The sequence below is a fragment of the Arachis ipaensis genome, chromosome B6 (assembly GCF_059453495.1).
Source record: "Arachis ipaensis isolate K30076 ecotype BB chromosome B6, ASM5945349v1, whole genome shotgun sequence".
Taxonomy (NCBI): domain Eukaryota; kingdom Viridiplantae; phylum Streptophyta; class Magnoliopsida; order Fabales; family Fabaceae; genus Arachis; species Arachis ipaensis.
The window spans coordinates 59,135,895-59,160,669 of NC_142441.1; the positions used below are offsets into that span (position 1 = coordinate 59,135,895).

Genomic DNA, 24,775 nt, shown 5'->3' on the forward strand with positions numbered 1-24,775 from the left:
ACACCTTCACGCCACAAGTACATGGTTAGAGACAGCTTGGTTCAGCTGCTTAGGCCATGATTTTATTCCTGTGGGCCCTCCTATCTATTAATGCTCAAAGCCTTGGATCCTTTTTCTACCCTTGCCTTTTGGTTTAAAGGGTTACTGGCTTTTTCTGCTTGTTTTTTCTTTTTCTCTCTTTTTTTTTCCGCAAGCTTTTTCACTGCTTTTTCTTGCTTCAAGAATCAATTTTATGATTTTTCAGATTATCAATAACATTTCTCTTTTTTCATTATTCTTTCAAGAGCCAATAATTTTAACATTCATAAACAAAAAATTCAAAAATATGCACTTTTCATGCATTCATTCAGAAAAACAAAAAGTATTGCCACCACATCAAAATAGTTGAACTATTTCAAAATTTGAAATTCATGTACTTCTCTTTCTTTTTCAGAAAACATTTTTCATTTAAGAAAGGTGATGGATTCATAGGACATTCATAGCTTTAAAGCATAGGCACTAGACACTAATGATCATGTAATGAAAATGCAAACATAGATAAGACATAAAGCATAATTTTCTAAAAACAAAAAAATAAAAACAAGGAAATTAAAGAACGTGTCCACCTTAGTGATGGCGGCTAGTTCTTCCTCTTGAAGATCTTATGGAGTGCTTGAGCTCCTCTATGTGTCTTTCTTGCCTTTGTTGCTCCTCTCTCATGGCTCTTTGGTCTTCTCTAATTTCATGGAGGAGGATGGAATACTCTTGGTGCTCCATCCTTATTTGTCCCATGTTGGAACTTAAATCTCCTAAGGAGGTGTTGATTTGCTCCTAATAGTTGTGTGGAGGAAAATACATCCCTTGAGGCATCTCAGGGATTTCATGATGAGGAATTTCCTCATACTCTTGTTGAGGTCCATGAGTGGGCTCTCTTATTTGCTCCATCCATTTCTTAATGATGGGCTTATCCTCTTCAATGAGGATATCCTCCTCTATGACAATTTCAGCTGAATTGCATAGGTTACAGATGAGATGAATCTCTCCATCTCCCATGACTCGGAGGTGGAAGCTTTTGCCTTCCCTTTCCTTTTTCTAGAGGTTTCTCCGGCCTTAGTGCCATAAATGGTTATGGAAAAATAAAAAGCAACGCTTTTACCACACCAAACTTAGAAGGTTTGCTCTTCCTCGAGCAAAAGAAGAAAGAAGGAAGTAGAAGAAGGAGAAAATAGAGGAGATGGAGAGGTGTGAGTGGTTCGGCCAAGGGGAAAGTAGTGTTTATGATGTGTGAAAATGAAGCAGGGATGAGGGGTTTATATAGGAGTGGAGAAAGGGGTAGGGTTCGTGTATTAGGGGTTATGTATGGGAGGGAAAGGATTTGAATTATGAGGTGGGTGTTTTAAGAAGGTGTGAAGAAGAGGGAGAGAGGGTTGAGGTAGGTGGGGATCCTGTGGGGTCCACAGATCATGAGGTGTCAAGGATTTCTCATCCTTGCACCATTTTGGCATGTAAATGCCCCTTGGAGTGCCAATCCTGGCGTTAAACGCCAGGTTGCTGCCTATTTCTGGCATTTAACGCCATCTTTTCTTCCTTTTCTGGCGTTAAACGCCAGTCTGGTTCCCATTTCTAGCGCTAAACGCCCAGAATGGTGCTAGACTGGGCGTTTAACGCCCATTTTGCTACCCTTATTGGCGTTTAAACGCCAGTAAGCTCATCCTCCAGGGTGTGCTGTTTTCAATACTGTTTTTGATTTTAGCTTTTGTTTTTATGACGCCACATGATCATCATCCTAAAGAAAACATAAAATAACAATAGAAATTTAACATAGATAAGTAAAAATTGGGTTTCCTCCTAATAAGCGCTTCTTTAATGTCAATTGCTTGACAGTGGGCTCTCACGGAGCCTCACAGATACTCAGAGCATGATGATGGCGGCCCAACACCTAACTTAGAGTTTGAATGTGAGGGCTCTGTTTGACTCTGCATTGAGAGAAGCTTGTCATGCTTCTTCTCCATGTGTACAGAAGGAGATTCTTTAGCTTTAAACACGAGGTAGTCCTCATTCACTTGAAGGACCAACTCTCCTCTATCAACATCAATCACAACTTTTGCTGTGGCTAGGAAGGGTCTACCAAGGATGATGGATTCATTCTTATTCCTCCCAGTGTCCAGGATTATGAAGTCAACAGGGATGTAAAGGCCTTCAACCTTTACCAAGACATCCTCTACAAGTCCATAAGCCTGTTTCCTTGAATTGTCTGCAATCTCTAGTGAGATTCTTGCAGCTTGCACCTCAAGGATCCCTAGTTTCTCCATTACAGAGAGGGGCATAAGGTTTATACTTGACCCTAGGTCACAGAGAGCCTTCTCAAAGGTCATGGTGCCTATAGTACAAGGTATTAAGAACTTTCCAGGATCCTGTTTCTTCTGAGGTAATGTCTGCCTAATCAAGTCATTCAGTTCATTGGTGAGCAAGGGGGTTCATCCTCCCGAGTCTCATTTCCAAATAACTTGGCATTCAGCTTCATGATTGCTCCCAGGTGCTTAGCAACTTGCTTTTCAGTAATATCTTCATCCTCTTCAGAGGATGAATACTCATCAGAGTTCATGAATGGTAGAAGTAGGTTCAATAGAATCTCTATGGTCTCTGTATGAGCTTCAGATTCCCTTGGTTCCTCAAAGGGGAACTTCTTTTCATTCAGAGGATATCCCATGAGGTTTTTCTCACTGGGAATCACGTCCTCTTTACTCTCTTCAGGTTCGGCCATGTTAGTCATGGTTATGTCCTTGCACTCTCTCTTGAGATTTTCTTCTGTATTGCTTGGGAGAGTGCTAGGAGGAGTTTCAGTAATTCTCTTACTCAGCTGACCCACTTGTGCCTCCAAACTTTTAATGGAGGATCTTGTTTCATTCATAAAACTTAGTGTAGTCTTAGATAGATCAGAGACTATGGTAGCTAGGCCAGAAGGACTCTGCTCAGAGTTCTCTGTCTGTTGTTGAGGAGATGATGGAAAAGGTTTGCTATTGCCAAACCTGTTTCTTCCACCATTATTGTTGTTGAAGCCTTGTTGAGGCTTCTGTTGGTCCTTCCATGAGAGATTTGGATGATTTCTCCATGAAGGATTATAGGTGTTTCCATAGGGTTCTCCCATGTAATTCACCTCTTCCATTGCAGGGTTCTCAGGATCATAAGCTTCTTCTTCAGAAGATGCTTCTTTATTACTGCTGGATGCAGCTTGCATTCCAGTTAGACTCTGAGAAATCATATTGACTTGCTGAGTCAATATTTTATTCTGAGCCAATATGGCATTCAAAGTATCATTCTCAAAAACTCCTTTCTTCTGAGTTGTCCCGTTGTTCACAGGATTTCTTTTAGAAGTGTACATGAACTGTTTATTTGCAACCATTTCAATGAGTTCCTGGGCTTCTTCAGCCATCTTCTTCAGATGAAGAGATCCACCAGTAGAGTTGTCCAATGACATCTTGGACAGTTCAGATAGACCATCATAGAATATGCATATGATACTCTATTCTGAAAGCATGCCAGAAGGACACATTCTGATCAATTGCTTGTATCTTTCACAAGCTTCATAGAGAGATTCGCCTTCCTTCTGTTTGAAGGTCTGGACTTCTACTCTAAGCTTACTCAATTTTTGAGGTGGAAAGAACTTTTCCAAGAAGGCATTGACCAACTTTTCCCAAGAGTTCAGGCTTTCTTTAGGTTGTGAGTCCAACCATGTCCTAGCTCTGTCTCTTATAGCAAAGGGAAAAAGCATAAGTCTGTAGACCTCAGGATTAACCCCATTGGTCTTAACAGTGTCACAGATTTACAAGAATTCAGCTAAAAACTGATGAGGATCTTCCAATGGAAGTCCATGAAATTTACAATTCTACTGCATTAGAGAAAATAATTGAGGCTTAAGCTCAAAGTTGTTTTCTCCAATTGCAGGAATTGAGATACTCCTTCCACAGAAGTCAGAAGAGGGTGCAATAAAGTCACTAAGCATCTTCCTTGTATTGTTGGCATTGTTGTTATTTTTGGCTTCCATGTCTTCTTTTTTTTCGAAAATTTCTGTTAGGTTCTCTCCAGAGAGTTGTGCTTTAGCTTTTCTTAGCTTCCTCTTCAAGGTCCTTTTAGGTTTAGGATTAGCTTCAACAAGAATGCCCTTGTCCTTGTTCCTGCTCATAAAAAAGAAAAGAAAATAAGAAAGTATGGAATCCTCTATGTCATAGTATAGAGATTTCTTGAGGTGTCAGAGGAAAATAGGAATAGAGGGATGAGGTAGGTAGATAAGAATTCAAACATATGAAGAGAGAGAGAGAGTCTGAATTGCTAATTGAGGAAGAGTGTTAGTCCTTAAATAGAAATAGATGAGAGAGGGAATTTTTGAAAATTTTTAAAAGAAACAAAATAAAATGAAAATTTAAAAACAATTATTTAATTAAAAAGAATTTTGAAAAATGGTTAATGGTTTTTCGAAAATTAAAAGTGAGAAAGTGGTTAGGTGATTTTGAAGAAGGTTTCGAAATCAGTAATAAAAAAGATATGATTGAAAATTATTTTGAAAAAGATGTGATTGAGAAGATATGATTGAAAAACAATTAAAAAATATTTGAATTTTTTTTTTGAAAATCAAAGTTGATTACTTGACTAATAAGAAACTAAAAGATATGATTTTAGAATTTAGAGATTGAACCTTTCTTAATAGGCAAGTAACAACTTGAAATTTTTGAATCAAAATATTAATTGTTAGCATTAATTTCGAAAATTATGAAATAAAAATAAGAAAAAGATTTTGAAAATAAAATTTTAAAGTTTCCGAAAATATTAAGAAGGAAATTGAAAAAGATATGATTTAAAAAAGATGTGATTTTGAAAAAGTATGAAGATTTGAATTAAAAACTATCTTACCTCCCTTGTGTTGTCCTGGCATTAAATGCCCAGAATGGTATCCATTCTAGCGTTTAACGCCCAAAATACTACCCTTTTGGGCGTTTAACGCCCAGCCAGGTACCTTGGCTGGCGTTTAAACCCCAGTTTTCCTTCCTCACTGGGCGTTTTGAACGCCCAACTTTTTCTCTGTAATTCCTTTGCTCTATGTTCTGAATCTTCAATTCTCTGTATTATTGACTTGAAAAGACATAATTTTGTAAAATATTTTTTGAATTTTTAATGATGAGAGAGAGCAACAACAAAATGAAACTAATCATGAATAACTAAGATCAAATAAACAATGCATGTAAGAAAACGTTGAATGTCAAGATGAACATCAACACATATTTTTAAGAAAAGAATGATATGCAAGACACCAAACTTAGAAATTTTCATTCTATAGACACTAATAATTAAAAAATACATATGAAAAACAAGAAAAGACACCAAACAAGAGAATTTAAAGATCAGACCCAAGAAAATCATCAAGAACAACTTGAAGATCAATGAAGAACATAATGCATATATTTTAGAAAAATGCAAGAAAATTACAAATATACAAGACACCAAACTTAAAATGTGACACTAGACTCAAACAAGAAACACAAATTATTTTTTATTTTCATGGTTTTATTAAATTTTTTTTGTATTTTTTTTTTCGAAAATTATTTTGAAAAGGAAAATAAAAAAATTCAAAATTTTTAATACGAATTCCAGGAATCATGCAATGTTAGTCTAAAGCTTCAGTCTAAAAAGATTAGACATGGCTAGCCAAGCTTCAGTAGGACATTACATACAACAACTAAATTGAATGGAATCAACTAGCTCCTGTGATGATAAAAGCATCATCTAAAACTCTAGAATTCATTCTTAAAAATTCTGAAGTCATAGAATAATTTATTTATTTTATTTTATTTAATTTTTTGAAATTTTTTTTTCAAAAATAAATAAAAGTTAAAAAGCTTAAACATAAAATAAAAGTACCTAATCTGAGCAACAAGATGAACCGTCAGTTGTCCAAACTCGAACAATCCCCGGCAACGGCGCCAAAAACTTGGTGCACAAAATTGTGATTCACACTTTTCACAACTCCGATGTAACTAACCAGCAAGTGCACTGGGTTGTCCAAGTAATACCTTACGTGAGTAAGGGTCGATCCCACGGAGATTGTCGGCTTGAAGCAAGCTATGGTCATCCTTGTAAATCTCAGTCAGGCGAATTCAAATGCTTTTGAGGTTTTGATAATTAAAATATAATTAAAACAGAAAATAAGATAGAAATACTTATGTAATTCTTTGGTAGGAATTTCAGATAAGCGTCTAGAGATGCTTTGTTGCTTCAGAACCTATGCTTTCCTATTGCCTTTTTCCAACCATGCGTTACCTCCTTCCATGGCAAGCTGTATGATCCTCTCGGATGAAAACAAATCCATATGCGTTGTCACCACACGGCTAATTATCTGTCGGTTCCCGCTAGCATCGGAATAGGACCATTGTCCTTTTGCGCACTATCACTTGCGCCCCACATTCGCAGGTTTGAAGCTCGACACAGTCATCCCTTCCCAGATCCTACTCAGAATACCACAGACAAGGTTTAGACTTTCCGGATCTTAGGAATGACCGCCAATAATTCTAGCCTATACCACGAAGGTTCTAATCTTAGATTAGAAACCCAAGAGATATGCACTCAAGCTACTGCAGATAAAACAGATGTGGTTGTCAGGCACGCGCTCATAGGTGAGAATGATGATATGTGTCACGGATCATCACATTCATCAGGTTGAAGTGCGAGTAGATATCTTAGAGAGGAAGTAGGCGTGAATTGAAGAGAAGAACAATAGTACTTGTATTAATTCATTAAGAACAGCAGAGCTCCACACCTTAATCTATGGGGTGTAGAAACTCCACCGAAGAAAATACATAAGTGAAAGGTCTAGGCATGGTCGTGAGGCCAGCCTCCAAACATGAACATACAAGTTCCAAAGATGATAAAAAAAAGTGTGAAAATACAATAGTAAAGGGTCCTATTTATAATGAACTAATGCCCTATGGTTTACAGAAATAAGTAAATGATGCAGAAATCCACTTTTGGGGCCTACTTGGTGTGTGCTTGGGCTGAGCATTGAAGCTTTCACGTGCATAGGCTATTGTTGAAGTTAAACGCCAGCTTTGGTGCCAGTTTGGGCGTTTAACTCCAATTCTGGTGCTAGTTTGGGCGTTTTACGCCAGAATTCTTTGGGCTGACTTTGAACGCCAGTTTGGACCATCAAATCTCAGGCAAAGTATTGACTATTATCTATTGCTGGAAAGCCCAGGGTGTCTACTTTCCAACGCAATTAAGAGCGTGCCAATTGGACTTCTGTAGCTCCAGAAAATCCACTTCGAGTGCAGGAAGGTCCGAATCCAACAGCATCTGCAATCCTTTTTCAGCCTCTGAATCAGAATTTTTGCTCAGGTCCCTCAATTTCAGCCAGAAAATACCTGAAATCAAAGAAAAACACACAAACTCATAGTAAAGTCCAGAAATGTGATTTTTATTTAAAAACTAATAATTATATACTAAAAACTAACTAAATCAAATTAAAAACTATCTAAAAACAATGCTAAAAAGCGTATAAATTATCCGCTCATCAATAAGCTTGTCTTGTCTCTGTTCCAAAACCGCTCCTATGGTATAATCTTTCAGTATGAGTTTTTAAACCTCCTAGTTTTTTATTGTTTTTACTTTCGATCTGTGTTTGATCTATCTCTAAGATGTATATCCCGATCTTCATCGTGGTGAGCAGGATGATCTGACAAATTAGCTCCGTTCATCACATTAAGATGAATGTTCGTGACAAACACCCACATCTACTTCGGTTCGTGTGAATACTTGGTCAGAAAGCATGAACCAACAGCTATGTTTACACATCTCTCAAACAGTTAATCTACGACTTCGTTGGGGACTTCTCGAGACACCAGTTCAGCCAATTTCCGGGGAGATTAGGGTCTTCATGGTATAGGCTAGAATCCATAGAAGCAGCGTTCTCTGATCCACAAGATTTGACCTTGCCTGTGGCGGTTTGAGTAGGATCACCAAGAGAACGACTTGTTAGAGCTTCACCTCTGTCAGATTGAATGACCACGGACAATGGCATTTGACCTGTAGCAGAGGAGATCAATGACCCCAGGCAATAGCTTTGATCACTTATAGCCTGCCATAGAAGAAGTTCTTTCACAAGCAAGGAAGACAACAATACCAGAGTTCATTCAGAAAGACAAATCAACTCCGACTTGCAACTCTATTCCTATCCTTATTTCTACTGAATATCCAAGCATTTATTACATATAATAATCCCATAAATATTTATCTATCAAACTTCTGATTCCGCCTGACTAAGACCTGCAAGACAACCATTGCTTATTTCAAGCCACAATCCCCGTGGGATCGACCCTGACTCGCTCAGGTATTACTTGGACGACCCAGTGCACTTTTTGGTACCGCTGCTGTTCGAAAAGTATGGGGTTTGCGTACACGCGCACCAAGTTTTTGGCGCCATTTTGGAGATTGTTGAGTTTAGACAAACTGCTAGATTGTTTTGCTCCTTAGATCAGGTAAGTTTATTTTACATTATTTTAATTGAGTCTTTTATTTTTTTTATTTTCTTCTTCTTCTTCAATTTTTCGAAAATTTCAAAAAGTTTTTTCAAAAATATTTTTATTTTCTTTGTTTGATTCTTGTTCTTGGTTTGAGTCCTGCATGTTCATGCTCTTCAGTTACAAAAATTTTAAATTTTTTTCAAAAACCTTTTTCATATAGTTTATTTTTGCCATCCTCCAAATTGTTTTCTTTGAGTCACGGTGTTAATGCTCTTTTTAAGTCTTTGATTTTTGAAAGAGTATAACTTTGATTAAAGTCTTTTATTTTTATTTTCTTCTTCAAAATTTTCAAAAATTTCAAAAATATTTTTATTTTCTTTATTTGATCTTTGTTCTTGTTTTGAGTCTTTTGTTTTTGTTCTTGTTGGGTTTTTTGATTATTTATGAGTCTTTTTTTCTAAAAATTTTTCAAAAATAAATTTTCTTTGGTTTAATCTTGTGTAAGTCTTTAAGTTTGGTATTTTCTTGTTATTTTTCTTTTGTTTTTCGAAAATCTCTTTTTAGTTTTCTAAAAATTTTAAGTTTAGTGTTCTTGTTTTGTTCTTGTGTTCTTTGAGTCTTTAAATTTTTGTTATTTGTGTTCTTGTGAGTCTTCAAGGTATTCTCGAGTCTTGCATGTGTTTTGATCTTAAAAGTTTTAAGTTTGGTGTCCCTTGGTGTTTCCCTCCAAATTTTTCGAAAAACAAGGGTGCTAGATCTAAAAATTTTAAGTCTTGTGTCTTTTTTGTGTTTTTCTCTTTCATCATAAAATTTAAAAATAAAAAAATCTTTTCTAACTTAATTTTTAACCATTTTTTCGAAAATTTTAAATAAAAATTCAGATTTCAATTTTTAAAATTTTATCTTATCATATATTAGTTGTCAAGTTTTCAAAAATCAAAATTTTTCAAAATTAAAAATCATATCTTTTTCAAAAATCTTATCTTTTTCAAAACTTATCATATCTTTTTCAAAATTTGAAAATCTTATTCTTTTAAAAATTCAAAATTTTTAAAATCATATATTTTTCAAAATCAAATTTCAAAATCTTATCTTTTTCTAATTTCAAACTTTAATTTTAAATCTTTTCTATCTTATCTTTTATTTTTATTTTTATTTTTATCTTTTCTTAATTAATATCTTATCTTCTCTCTCATCTTTTTCAAAACCACCTAACTAACTCTCTCTTCCTAATTTTCGAAAACTAATTCTATTCTTCTCTCTCTTATCTTTTTCAAAACCTCCTAACTAACTCCTTCTATTCTTAATTTTCGAAAACGTCTCCCTTCTTCTCTCTCTTCTTTTCAAAAACCACCTAACTAACTCTCTTCTCTCTTAAATTTGGAAAATTCTCTCTCTTCTCTCCCTTCTATTTTTCCAAAAATCAACATTTAAATTTTAAATTCTTTTTAAATTAATAAACAAATTTTCCAAAAATTAATTAATTAATTAAATAAGAATAAATTTACTTTTTCTATTTATACCTCTTCTATTATTATCTCTATTCATTCAACTCTATTTCCTTCGACTCTTTACCTACAATTCTTTATCTTCTTTCCTTTCTTCTTGACATCTCACTTGGAGCTTCTTGCCAATTGGCACCGAAAGCTTTCTTGTGATTTCCTTTCTTATTTACTCTTATCTACTATTTCTAAGGTATTTTTTCTCTACTTATTATTTTTATTTTTACTTTTATTTTTATCTTCTTCTTCTTTCTCTACTTCTAACTTTAAGGAGGAGCTTCTTGTCTATTGACAGTCTCTTTCTTTTCTTTTTTTGTCTTCTTGTTTATGACCAGGAACATGGATAAAGAACCCCTCTTGACTCCTGATCCTGAACCTGAGAAGACTCTAAGGAGGTGTTTACAACAAGTTAAAGCATAACACTCTGGAAGAGACCTTTCAAAAAGTTTTGAACAAGAAATAGAGGACATGGCCGAACCACAATAGGAGCCCAGAACAGTCGTTGGTGACTTCACCATGCCTACCTCTGACTTTTATGGGAGAAGCATTGTTGTACCTGCCATTAGAGCTAACAATTTTAAGCTTAAGCCTCAGTTAGTCTCTCTTCTGCAATAGAACTGCAAATTCCATGGACTTCCACTGGAAGATCCACATCAGTTCTTAGTAGAATTCTTACAGATCTGTGATATTGTAAAGACTAATAGAGTTAATCCTGAAGTCTACAAGCTGATGCTTTTCCCCTTTGCTTTAGGAGACAGAGCTAAGTTTTGGTTGGATGCCCAACCAAGAGAGAGTCTTGACTCTTGGGAAATGCTTGTAAATGCTTTTCTGGCTAAGTTTTTTCTTTCTTAAAGGATGAGCAAGATTAGAGTGGAAGTATAAACCTTCAGACAAAGAGAAGGTGAGTCCCTCTATGAAGCTTAGGAAAGATACAAGCAGCTGATCAGGAGATGTCCTCCTGACATGCTTTCAGAGTGGTCTCTCATAGGCGTGTTCTATGATGGCTTATCTGAGATATCCAAGATTTCCTTGGATAGCTCTGTATGTGGATCCCTCCACTTGAAGAAAACGCCAGCAGAAGCTAGAGAACTCATTGAGATGGTTGCAAACAACCAATTTATGTACACCTCTTAGAGGAATCCTGTAAACCATAGAATCTCTCAGAAGAAAGGAGTTCATAAAGTTGAGACTCTGAATGCCATCTTGGCTCAGAATAAGATCTTGACCCAACAGGTCAACATGATCTCTCAACATCTCACTGGGATGCAAATAGCACCTGGCAGTAATAAGAAAGTTTCTCTTGAAGAAGAAGCTTATGATCCTGATCAACCCACCATAGAGGAGGTGAATTACATGGGAGAGCCCTATGGAAACACTTACAACCCTTCATGGAGAAATCATCCTAACCTTTCATGGAAGGATCAATAGAAACCTTAGCAAGGTTTCATTCAAGGTGGTAAGAACCAGAATAGGTTCAATAATAGACCACCGTTCCCATCTTCTCAAAGGAATATAGAGACCTCTAAGTAGAGCCTCTCGGACTTAGCTACTCTAGTCTCAAGCCTCACTAAGACCACCCACCGTTTCATTAATGAAACAAGGTCCTCCATTAGAAATTTGGAGGTACAGGTTGGTCAACTGAGCAAGAGGATCCCTGAGATTCCTCCTGACACTCTTCCCAGTAATAATGAAGTTAATACTAGAGAAGAGTGCAAGGCCATAACCATGGAGGTTGAGGCCGTGGTTGAGGCCGAATTAGAGGAGAATGAGATGGGGTTGAACGCCAGTGAAGAAGCCTTCACTGGGCATTCAACGCCCACAATGGCAGCAAGCTTGGCGTTAAACGCCAGTAAGAAAGTCCTCACTGGGTGTTAACACCCATCCTGGAAGAAAAGCTGGCATTGAACGCCAGCCAGGGAGCACTGGCTGGGCGTTCAACGCCCAAATAGGAAGGCTTTCTGGCACTGAACGCCAGTGAGGCACCCCTCACTGGGCGTTCAATGCCCAACCAGGAAGCCATTCTGGCACTGAACGCCGGTGAGGAACCCCTCACTTGGTGTTCAACGCCCACCAGCCCAGGGAAGCTGGTGTTGAACGCCAGCAAGGACCTCCCTGCTGAGCGTTCAACGCCCAGAATGCTAGAGGGATTGGCGTTTAATGCCAGTCAGGGTGGACAGCAAGGGCGTTGAACGCCCAATAAGCTAACAGCATTGGCGTTGAACGCCAACCAAAGCACACCCTCTGAGTGCCTGAATCCCACTCAAGAACCCTCTAGCCCAAGACCAAAGGAAACCACAAAGACAATTGAGGTTCCGTTGAATGCACTTCTGCAGTGTACAAGTTCTGATGACTACTCATCCTCAAGTGAGGATGAAGACACTAGTGAAGAGCAAGTTGCTCATTTCCTATAATGAAGCTGAATGCCAAGCTATTTGGTACAAAGCCTCTGGAGGAAGAACCTCCACTGCTTACCAAAGAACTCCATGCTTTGGTTCAGCAAGAGCTACCTCAAAAGCTTCCAGATCCTAGACCCTTTCTGATTCCTTGCACCATAGGCACTATGACCTAGGGTCAAGCATCAACCTCATGCCACTCTTTGTAATGGAGAATTTGGGAATCCTCGAGGCTGATAAGTGGATTTTTGATGGTATAAATTTTCACAATAAATTCTCGTTGCAAGTGTAGTTTCTAAACCAACAAATAATCTTCTCATGCAAAAAATTGTTTGTCCCAAGTATAAACCCCAATAAAAATAACCGAAGTAGTCAAACCTCGGATCATCTCTCAAAGGAATTGCAGGAAAGTGTTCTTGCTACTGGTTATGGGACAAGTATTTAGGGGTTTTGGATAAGGGACAAGAAAAGTAAATTGCAAGAATTAAACTAATAGCTAAGAAAGCTCTTGGCAGAGAATGAGAACTAGAAGTCCTATCCTCATTGTCCTTCTCAATTGTGACAAGAATTGTCCATTTCTTCACTTAGTCAATCTCTAACTATGAAGGAAAGTCAAGAGGAAATAATCAATTTGATTCTTCAAGTCCTAGTCAACTCCTAAGGAAAGACTAGCTTTAGTGGAATTCAAATCAACTAGCAACTTTCAATTATTAATCAACAAAAGAGTTTGATAACTCAAGAGTCTCCAATTACTCAACCAAACCCAATAGGAGAAAAATCTACTCTAGCATCCTTCCAAGCATTTAATGAAACACTTGGAAGGTATAAAAGGAAAGTAAAATCAAATGACAAGAAAAGTAGATCTACACTACCAATTGCAAGGAATTAACAACAACAAATCAAATCAACAATAAAGGAAATCAAACTCAAATTGCATTAAAGGAAAATAAGAGAAACAAGAGTGCATCAACATAAAAGTAAAGAATTAAAAGAAATTGAAATGCTAAACTAAGAAAGAGAAGGTAGAAGAACAAGGAAATAAAGAGAAAAAGTAAATGAAAGCATGAATTAAACCTAGATCTAAGAAATCCTAATCTACATCTAACCTAATTCTAGAGAGAAGAGAGAGTTTCTCCTTCTAGAAACTACCTCTAAACTAAACTATGTGCTTCCCCCCTCCTTTGACTCCTCTTGATTTCTGCATGTAATAGGCTCAGAAACTGAGTTGGATTTGGGCCTGGGAAGCCCAGAAATCTCCCACAGTGTTTTCACTTTAATGAGGTCACGTGCGAGTATTGACGCGTACGCGTGGGTCACGCGTACGCGTCGCTTGGCATTTTATGTTCCACGCGTACGCGTCATGTACGCGTACGCGTCTCCATGCGACTTCAATTCCACGCGTGTGCGTCTGCTACGCGTGTGCGTCGTTGAATGCATCCCAAATCCTTGATTTTCCATGATTTATCCATTTTGCATGCTTTTCTCTTCATTCCTTTGATCCATTCCTAGCCTTTTGAACCTGAAATCACTCAACAAACGCATCAAGGCATCTAGTGGAATCAAAGTTGAATTAAAATTAGCAAATTAAGGGCCTAAAAAGCATGTTTTTATACTTAAGCACAAATTAGGAGAAAACTATGAAACCATGCTATTTCATTGAATAAATGTGGAAAAAGTGGATAAAATCCACCTAAATGAAGCACAAAATGTACCACAAAATAGTGGTGCATCAAATCTCCCCACACTTAAAGCAAGCATATCCTCATGCTTAATCAAGAAAGAGACAAAGGATACTGTCATTTATTCAATGTAAACTATCTAAATACAATTACCTAGATGCAATCTTTATAAATGAATGCAACTACTTAGTCAGAATAAATCAATTCCCAAGAAAACATATATGCACATGAGGGCTAAAGGTCTTAGCAACCAAGTCAGACCACAATTGGATTGAGTTATTAAAGATTTTACAAACTTGCAAGAAAAGTGATGATTCTAGGTGAAAACATGTAATTGAGCATCGAACCCTCACCGGACGTGTATCTGCTCTAATCGCTCAAGTGTATAGGGTCGATCCACTCAATTCTCCCCTAATCATGCTTTCCTAGATTTGTTTTTCATCTAACAATCAACAATTATTCAATGCATGCATACATATATCATGAGGTCTTTTCTTAGGTTCTAATGGGGCTAGGGTCAAGGTAGGATGCATATTTAGTCAGTGGACTTGAAATTTGAATCTTTGATTAACTTAAACTTCCCACCTAACCTATGACAACCTAAACAATTTCAAAGCTAACTTAACTACCCATTCTTCACTTATTCACACACTCATGCATTCTTTTCTTGATCACAACTCATATGCATTGATTGTTATTGAACTTTGTTTTGGGGCATTTTGTCCCCTTCTTATAGCTTTTTTTTTTCTCATTTTATTTTTTTCTTTTTGCAATAAAGTATATACAAAAGTATCAATGCATATGGTTTTACATTTAGTTAACACATGAGTATGTACCCAATTCCCAAGATCTTCAATGAAAATATAAAACTACCCTTTTACCCCAACCCGTGTCTTAAGTTTCCCCACACTTGAATGATACACACTCACTTGCCTAAGCTAATCAAAGATCTAGATTAAGGAAATTTATTGTTTTTCACTTTTAGGCTTGTAATATGCTAAATTGAAGAACAAGTGGGTTAATCGTAGGCTCAAAGTTGGCTAACAATGGAGGATGAAAGGTAAGACTATTTGGGTAAGTGAGCTAATTGAAACAATGGCCTCAATTGATGCCAAGGCATCTTAGGCTAGTTTCACTAGCATTTTTCTGTTAGTTTTAGTTGTTTTATGCATTTTCTTGAGCTTAAAGTAACCAAGAATGGTTAAATGAATAACAAAGCAATGAACCATCCAAACAGTATGATTTTGATGCAAATTCCATGAGTTTTTAGTTATATTACTTGAACGCTATGAATGGAAGATTTCTCATGAAATTTTGCAAGACTTTGATGCAGTTGTTTGGATGATTTCAGGGAAGAAGAGGCTAGGCAAGGAAGCAACAAAATCAATAAAGGAAGCTTGAATATCACATGTGGAGTTTAAGTTCCAGTTTAAGCTTAAACTGGAACTCAAACTACCAAGCCATATAATGCTGGGAACTATCAGTAGCGTTTAAGCTCCAGTTTAAGCTTAAACTAGAGCTTAAACGCCAAAATCATGAAAGCTGAGGAAAAGCTGAAAGTGGCGTTTAACCTCCAGTTTAACCTTAAACTGGAATTTAAACGCCAGAAATGAGAAATGCACCAGGGAGCCATTTCCACGTTTAAGCTCCAGTTTAAGCTTAAACTGGAGCTTAAACGTGTTCGACCATTCTTCTCCAGGGTTCCTTTCTTCATTTCCACGTTTAAGCTTCAGTTTAACCTTAAACTGGAGCTTAAACGTGTTCGACCATTCTTCTCCAGGGTTCCTTTCTTCATTTCCACGTTTAAGCTTCAGTTTAACCTTAAACTGAAGCTTAAACGTGTTCGACAATCCACACTCCAGACTTGCTTTCTTCCATTTCCACGTTTAAGCTTCAGTTTAACCTTAAACTGAAGCTTAAACGTGCTTGAATTATACCACCTCCAGGAGTGTCCAACGTTTAAGTTGCAGTTTAAGCTTAAACTGCAACTTAAACGCCACTAATTGAAAAGGTTTCTGGGCCAAAGATATTGCAGTTTAAGTTAGCATTTGAGCACAAACATTAACTTAAACGTACTCTGGTATGAAACCCAATTGAATATCATGGTTTATGGGATTGGGCCTGAAGAATTGATGAGTCTGGAATTTCAAATTGTTGAGTCATGTGTCATTACTTGATTATCACTAAGTTGGCTCAATGAATGTTACAGAATTGGATCAGCAGCCTCATCAGGATTATGGATCATAAACCCAAAGCAAAAGGAAATCAGGGAAAGGCCTCAAAGCCCAAGAAACACAACAGAAGCTCAATTTAGAAAGTGTATAAATAGGATAGCATTTAAGTTGGTTGGTACTCGGGGGGGAATTTTGGGGATCACTCTTTCTAGTTTTCATACTTTTTGTAATTGAATTCAGAGCTATGACTCACTAAACCCCCTTTCATTGGGTTAGGGAGCTCTATTGTAATTCAATGAATCAATAATAGTTTTTATCTTCTTCTTCAACCTTTTCTCTTGAATTTTGTTAGAAAGCTTCTCGATCTAATTCCATTGGTTAGTTGTCTTGGGAAAGAAACTATCCATAATTGGAATCCTTCGGAACCTTGGGAAAGGAATGGAGGATTCATGCTAGAGAAGCTTTCTCACAGTGAATTGGATTGGGGTTTGGATGGATATTGTGACATGTAATCCTACCAAATTGTGGTTCATGAAACTGTGGTATAATCAGTGATCGAGCATCATCTCTTCTTATGAACATTTAAACCAAGGGATTGGGAATTTGTTTGTTTTTAGAGAGAATTGGTGAGCCAAGGGATTGGGATCCAATCATATAAGATTGCCAAGCAAAATTCAATGAATGCATTGGTTGTGGAAGGGAAAGAAAAAATGTTTGATTCGGAGATCTCAATATCTCCTGAAACCCTTTTCTGATCTATCACTTCTCTTTACATTCTGCAATTAAATTCATGCAATCACCCCGATCCCTTTTTAATTTCAGCAATTTAGCTTCTCGCTCTTTAATTCATGCAATTTTACATTCCGCAATTCTCATCTAAATCTTGATTCCGCTCAACTAGAACATACTTCTAATCCGAATTGCTCACTCAACCAATCCTTGTGGGATTCGACCTCACTCTATTGTGAGTTTTTACTTGACGATAACCGGTGCACTTGCCGGAAGGAATTTTTGCCGATCGTGCAATTTCTTAAAATCGTAGCATCATCAATCATATAAATTCATGTATACACAAAATAATGGACATAAAGAATCAAACAAATCAAAGATTACAATCATAGAAAGAGAATAATGCACACAAAAAGGAAATAAGTGGTTATAAGATGTAACCACACCATTAGGCTCAAAACTCACAAGATTGTGTTCTTAGCTCAAAACATGTTCCACAATATATAAATCAAGCAAGTTTAATAAAAAAATTTTACTCAAATCAATTGGGGTGTCAATGCCCTATAGGTAGAAATCTTGAACATTTCATTATTTTGACTAAGCTTATTATGTATAGATATGCAAAAAAATAAGAAAATGCAACAAAAATTCCTAAAAGACCTAAAAAATGAAATTCCAAAGTGTTGGAATTAAAAACTTGTCACCCAAAAACGCCGACTAGTCAGACGACCTCCCCACACTTAAAAGTTTTCACTGTCCTCAGTGCATCCAAAGATGAGCAAGGGGGTACGGCGACTCTCTGGATTGCCACCTTCAGCTGGTGGATCAACCGGTTGCTGCGTGCTCTTTCTTCGCTTCCATTTTTGCCTATAATGACTCATCCTAAAAATAGAAGGCAGGATAGTAAGAAAAGTAAATGCAAAAGCAAGGAAGCATAAATTATTGGAATGAGGTAAAAATCACTAGAATTGAGTGAGTTAATTAATGTGACAATAAGGAAAATAGGCGTGTGAATTCCAAATTAGGCGCCCTTTAGAACAGACACTAGCATAGAAAGCTATGTCACAAAAGTAGCATGCACTTCACTTATTCTAGTGTGCTTGAGATGCTCTAAACTCGTAGGTTAAGACAATCAAACGAGCAATAGAGAAGAATGAAAGAATTCAATCCAAAAACATATGAATGCATATGATCAAGAAACACAATGCATTAAGATAAATGCACAACATCCAACAAGAAATTGCCTAGTCAAAGAAAAGAATTCAAATCACATGGTGGCCAAATCATGCAATTCAATAAGACTTAAGAGGCGTGAGGGCAATTCTCATGTACTTGGTATTCACAAAATTAAGCATTAAGAATTCAAAACCAAGTAACAAATTGTAACCTCAACAAAGAATCCAACAATGACAATCAACAACAATTATGTTAAAATAGCATTCAGTTAATAATAAGCAGTAATATACAGTAAACAGAATTAATAATCCAACACTTATAATGAAAAAAGAGAAAATTAAATGAAAATTAGACTAACTAAACAACCAACTAACTAACTAAAAGTAATGGTTATAGATGGTGTTTGGTAGTGTTAGATGATGATTGAAGGGTGGAAAGAAAAGAGAAGAAGAAAGAAGAAGGAAAGAAATGGAAAGAAGAGAAGCAAAGGAGATGGATGAAATAAGGCAACCCACGCATACGCGTGGAGTGACGCGTGCGCTTGGTGATGGTGAAATGGGGGCGACGCGTATGTGTGGGTCACGCGTACGCGTGCATGGCAGATCAGAAAGCGACGCGTACGCGTGGATTGACTTGTGCCTCAGGCACAAGTTTGGCACACTTCAGGCACAACTCTCGGGTTTTTGGCTAGGAGGTAGAAATTTTGAATCCATGCGTACGCGTAGGTGACACGTGCGCGTGGATGGTCGAAAAGCTCGGGTCACGCATACGCGTGGGTTGGTACTCTATTTTTCAAAATTTTTCTAAGTTCTTGCACCAAACCAAGCATTCCAAACCTCCAAACAGCTACCAAAACACGATAAAACCTTATTTAACATGATAAACTACCAAATAAACTCAACAAACCAATTAAAACATGAAATTAACTAATTACCAATATGTACAAAAGAGAAAATTAAAAGATTTTACCATGGTAGGGTATCTCCCTCCTAGCACTTTTATTTATTGTCCTTAAGTTGGACTTATGGGGAGCTCCTCATCAAGGTGGTTATGGGTGAAAATTATATTTCCACACAAACTCACCGGCAAGTGTACCGGGTCGCATCAAGTAGTAATAACTCACAAGAGTGAGGTCGATCCCACAGGGATTGATGGATCAAGCAACTTTAGTGAGTGATTAGTTTAGTTAAGCAGACAGTGATGAATTGAATGAAAATTTGATAACAGAATGTAAATTGTAGAGAACTGTAAATTGCAGAATGTAAATGAGCAGAAACTTAAAGAACAAGAAATGTAAATTGCAGTAAATGTAAAGGGAATTGGGTGTAGGGAATTAAATGAAGCAGTAGATCATGACTTAGAACAATTGCAGAAAATTAAACTTGCAGGAAGAGTAAACCAGATTGAATCATGAACAGAAATGTAAAGTTGCAGAGAAGTAGAATTGCAGAAGAGTAAATCAAGCTCAATGAAAACGAAACTGTGAAATTGAATTCAAGACTGAAATAAGACAATTGCAGAAAGATAAAAGAAAATTGCATAAAGATAAAAGTGTATCAAACTATGCTAAGCTCTCTGGAGTCTCTAATCCTCCAAGAGAGATCTGGAGTCTCTAATCCTCGCCTGAGCTTCCTATTCTAATCCTACTCCTACTGTGCGCTCTCTTTTGAAATGAAACAGATGTCTTTATATAGGCTTTACAAAAGGGAAATGAAATTGCAGACAAATTACAAATCAAACAAAATTCCTATTCTAACTATCTCTTGTGCCTTTGAGTGATGATATTGGGCTCTGCTTGCTTTGGGGCTGTTGTTAGTTTGGCCTTGTATAAAGTGGGTCAGGATGTTGTTTGGGTGTGTCAAGATGTATGCTTCCAGTGGAGCGCACCATTTAAACAATGAGCACAGTGTTCATTCTCTAGGTGTGCTCCTCTCGTGCTTGTTTTCTTCCTTAGCGCTCTCTTAGTGAGCGCTACTGATGAGCGGATAATTTATACGCTTTTTGGCATTGTTTTTAGTATGTTTTTAGTAGGATCTAGTTACTTTTAGGGATGTTTTTATTAGTTTTTATGTTAAATTCATATTTCTGGACTTTACTATAAGTTTGTGTATTTTTCTGTGATTTCAGGTATTTTCTGGCTGAAATTGAGGGACTTGAGCAAAAATCAGATTCAGAGGTTGAAGAAGGAATGCTGATGCTGTTGGATTCTGACCTCCCTGCACTCAAAGTGTAATTTCTGGAGCTACAGAACTCAAAATGGCACGCTTTCAATTGCGTTGGAAAGTAAACATCCAGGGCTTTCTAGAAATATATAATAATCCATACTTTGGTCGAGTTTAGATGACGCAAAAGGGCGTTGAACGCCAGTTCTACGCTGCAGTCTGCAGTTAAATGCCAGAAACACGTCACGAACTAGAGTTGAACGCCAAAAACACGTTACAACTTGGCGTTCAACTCCAAAAGAAGCCTCTGCACGTGTAAACTTCAAGCTCAGCCCAAGCACACACCAAGTGGGTCCGGAAGTGGATTTATGCATCAATTACTTACTTCTGTAAACCCTAGTAGCTAGTTTAGTATAAATAGGACTTTTTACTATTGTATTTACACCCTTGGATTATCTTTTGATCTATTGATTACGTTTGGGGGCTGGCCATTCGGCCATGCCTGGACCTTCATCACTTATGTATTTTCAACGGTAGAATTTCTGCACTCCATAGATTAAGGTGTGGAGCTCTGCTGTTCCTCATGATTTAATGCAAAGTACTACTGTTTTATATTCAATTCAACTTATTCCGCTTCTAAGATATCCATTCGCACCCAAGAACATGATGAATGTGATGATTATGTGACGCTCATCATCATTCTCACTTATGAATTCATGTCTGACAAACACTTCCGTTCTACATGCAAACAAGCTAGAATGAGTATCTCTTAGATATCTAATACAGAGGACCGAGTCCGAGATATTAGAATCTTCGTGGTATAAGTTAAAACCCATGGATGGCCATTCCTGAGATCCGAAAAGTCTAAACATTGTCTGTGGTATTCTGAGTAGGATCTGGGAAGGGATGGCTGTGACGAACTTCAAACTCGCGAGTGCTGGGCGTAGTGATAGACGCAAAAGGAGGGTGATCCCTATTCCAGTATGATCGAGAACCTCCAGATGATTAGCCGTGCCGTGACAGAGCATTTGGACCTTTATCACAAGAGAGGATGGGATGTAGCCATTGACAACAGTGATGCCCTACATAAAGCTTGCCATGGACAGGAGTAGGAAGGATTGGATGAAGACAGCAGGAAAGCAGAGGTTCAAAGGAACGAAAGCATCTCTATACACTTATCTGAAATTCTCACCAATGAATTGCATAAGTATTTCTATTGTTGTTTTCTGTTTATTTATTATTATTTGAAAACTCCATAACCATTTGATATCCGCCTGACTGAGATTTACAAGGTGACCATAGCTTGCTTCAAGCCGACAATCTCCGTGGGATCGACCCTTACTCACGTAAGGTTTTATTACTTGGACGACCCAGTGCACTTGCTGGTTAGTTGCGCGAAGTTGTGAAGTTATGTTTGGACCATGGTACTGTGCACACGTTTTTGGAGCCATTGCCAGGGAATCAATTTCAAACAACAATTTCACATCTAGATCACAATTTCGCACACCAAGTTTTTGGCGCCGTTGCCGGGGATTGTTTGAGTTTGGACAACTGACGGTTCATCTTGTTGCTCAGATTAGGTAATTTTCTTTTTTTTTTTATTTTCAAAAAAAATATTTTGTTTTCAAAAATCTTTCAAAAATTTCTTATCTGTTTTCGAAAATTATTCTAAAATTTTTAAGAATGAATTCTTGAATTTCATGAAGCATGTTGAAGCCTGGCTGGCTGTAAAGCCATGTCTAAATTCATTTAGACTGAGGCTTCAAAGTCATCATTACAAGAGCAAGTTAGTTGTTGCTAATAAAATTTGTTATTGTATGACTGATCTGTATCTTCTAAAGCTTGGCTGGCTATTAAGCCATGTCTAACCCTTGGATTGGAGCTTTAGGCTAACATTGAAAGATTCCTGGAATTCTTATTAAAAATTTTTGAATTTCTTATTTTCTTTTTCCTATATGTTTTTCAAAAAAAAATATACAAAAATCCAAAAAAAAAATTTATAAAATCATAAAAATAAAAAATATTTTGTGTTTCTTGTTTGAGTCTTGAGTCAATTTTTAAGTTTGGTGTCAATTGCATTTTTTTCAAAAATTTTTTATGCATTTTTCGAAAATTCATGCATTCATAGTGTTTTTCATGATCTTCAAGTTGTTCTTGGCTAGTCTTCTTGTTTGATCTTCATATTTTCTTGTTTTGTGTCTTTTCCAATTTGTTTGGTGTCTTACATGTTTTCTTTTCTTGAAAATTTTTCAAAAATATGTTCTTGATGTTCATCATGATCTTCAAAGTGTTCTTGGTGTTCATCTTGACATTCATGGTGTTCTTGCATGCATCACATGTTTAGATCCAAAATTTTCATGCATTGCATCAGTTTCATGTTTTTCTCTTTCATCATTAAAAATTCAAAATTCAAAAAAATATCTTTCTCTTTTTCACTCATAAATTTCAAAAATTTGGATTGACTTTTCAAAACTTTTTAAAATTTAGTTGTTTCTTATGAGTCAAATCAAATTTTCAATTTAAAAATCTTATCTTTTTCAAAATCTTTTTCAAAAATCAAATCTTTTTCATTTTTCCTATTTATTTTCGAAAATTTTAAAAATATTTTTCAAAAATTTTTTTCGTAATTTTATCTTATATTTTTCGAAAATATCATCAAAAATTAATGTTTTGATTCAAAAATTTCAAGTTTGTTACTTACTTGTTAAGAAAGATTCAAACTTTAAGTTCTAGAATCATATTTTGTGATTTCTTGTGAATTAAGTCATTAATCGTGATTTTAAAAATCAAATCTTTTTCAAAAACTAATTTCAATCATATCTTTTCAAAAATATCTTTTTATCTTATCTTTTTCAAATATCTTTTCTATCTTCTTATCTTCTTATCTTTTAAAAATTGATTTTCAAAATTTGTTTCAACTAACTAATTAACTTTTTGTTTGTTTCTTATCTCTTTCAAAACTATCTAACTAACTATCCCTCTCTAATTTTCGAAAATACCTCCCTCTTTTTCAAAAATTCTTTTTAATTAATTAATTGTTTTAAATTTTAATTTTAATTTTAATTTTATCTTAATTTTCGAAAATCATTAACACTTTTTCAAAATTAATTTTCGAAATTCCCTCTCCCTCATCTCCTTCTATTTATTTATTCATTTACTAACACTTCTCTTCATCTCAAATCACTGCTCCTATCCTCACCCTTGTGTTTGGATTATCCATTCTTCTTCACTCCTACTCCCTTTCTTCTTCTACTAACAACAAGGGAACCTCTATACTGTGGTAAAAAGGATCCCTATTATTATTTTCTGTTCCCTTCTTTTTCATATGAGCAGGAGCAAGGACAAGAACATTCTTGTTGAAGCAGACCCTGAACCTGAAAGGACTCTGAAGAAGAAACTAAGAGAAGCTAAATTACAACAATCCAGAGACAACCTTACAGAAATTTTCGAAAAGGAAGAAGAGATGGCAGTCAAAAATAATAATAATGTAAGGAAGATGCTTGGTGACTTTACTGCACCTAATTCCAATTTACATGGAAGAAGCATCTCAATTCCTACCATTGGAGCAAACAATTTTGAGCTTAAACCTCAATTAGTTTCTCTGATGCAGCAGAACTGCAAGTTCCATAGACTTCCATCTGAAGATCCTTTAAGTTCTTGGCTGAATTTTTGCAGATCTGTGATACTGTTAAGACTAATGGAGTAGATCTTGAAGTCTACAGGCTCATGCTTTTCCCTTTTTCTGTGAGAGACAGAGCTAGAATATGGTTGGATTCTCAACCTTAAGATAGCCTGAACTCTTGGGATAAGCAGGTCAAGGCTTTCTTAGCCAAGTTCTTTCCTCCTCAAAAGCTGAGTAAGCTTAGAGTGGATGTTCAAACCTTCAGACAAAAAGAAGGTGAATCCCTCTATGAAGCTTAGGAGAGATACAAGGAACTGACCAAAAAGTGTCCTTCTGACATGCTTTCAGAATGGACCATCCTGGATATATTCTATGATGGTCTGTCTGAATTAGCTAAGATGTCATTGGATACTTCTGCAGGTAGATCCATTCACCTAAAGAAAATGCCTGCAGAAGCTCAAGAACTCATTGACATGGTTGCTAACAACCAGTTTATGTACACTTCTGAGAGGAAACCTGTGAGTAATGGGATGCCTCAGAAGAAGGGAGTTCATGAAATTGATACTCTGAATGCCATATTGGCTTAGAATAAAATATTAACTTAGCAAGTCAATATGATTTCTCAGTGTCTGAATGGAATGCAAGCTGCATCCAACAGTACTCAATAGGCATCTTCTGAAGAAGAAGCTTATGATCCTGAGAACCCTGCAATAGCAGAGGTAAATTATATAGGTGAACCCTATGGAAACACGTATAATCCCTCATGGAGAAATCACCCAAATCTCTCATGGAAGGATCAACAAAAGCCTTAACAAGGCTTTAATAATGGTGGAAGAAATAGGTTTAGCAATA

The 24,775-nt window shown here is 36.5% G+C and overlaps 1 non-coding gene across 1 annotated transcript; it reads right to left on the bottom strand.

The window, feature by feature from the left end:
- Positions 1-24,159: 24,159 nt before the first annotated feature.
- LOC148555735 (small nucleolar RNA R71) lies at positions 24,160-24,267 on the bottom strand. Its single transcript, XR_015886958.1, has one exon. It is a non-coding gene; the product is annotated as a small nucleolar RNA R71 (small nucleolar RNA).
- Positions 24,268-24,775: the final 508 nt, after the last annotated feature.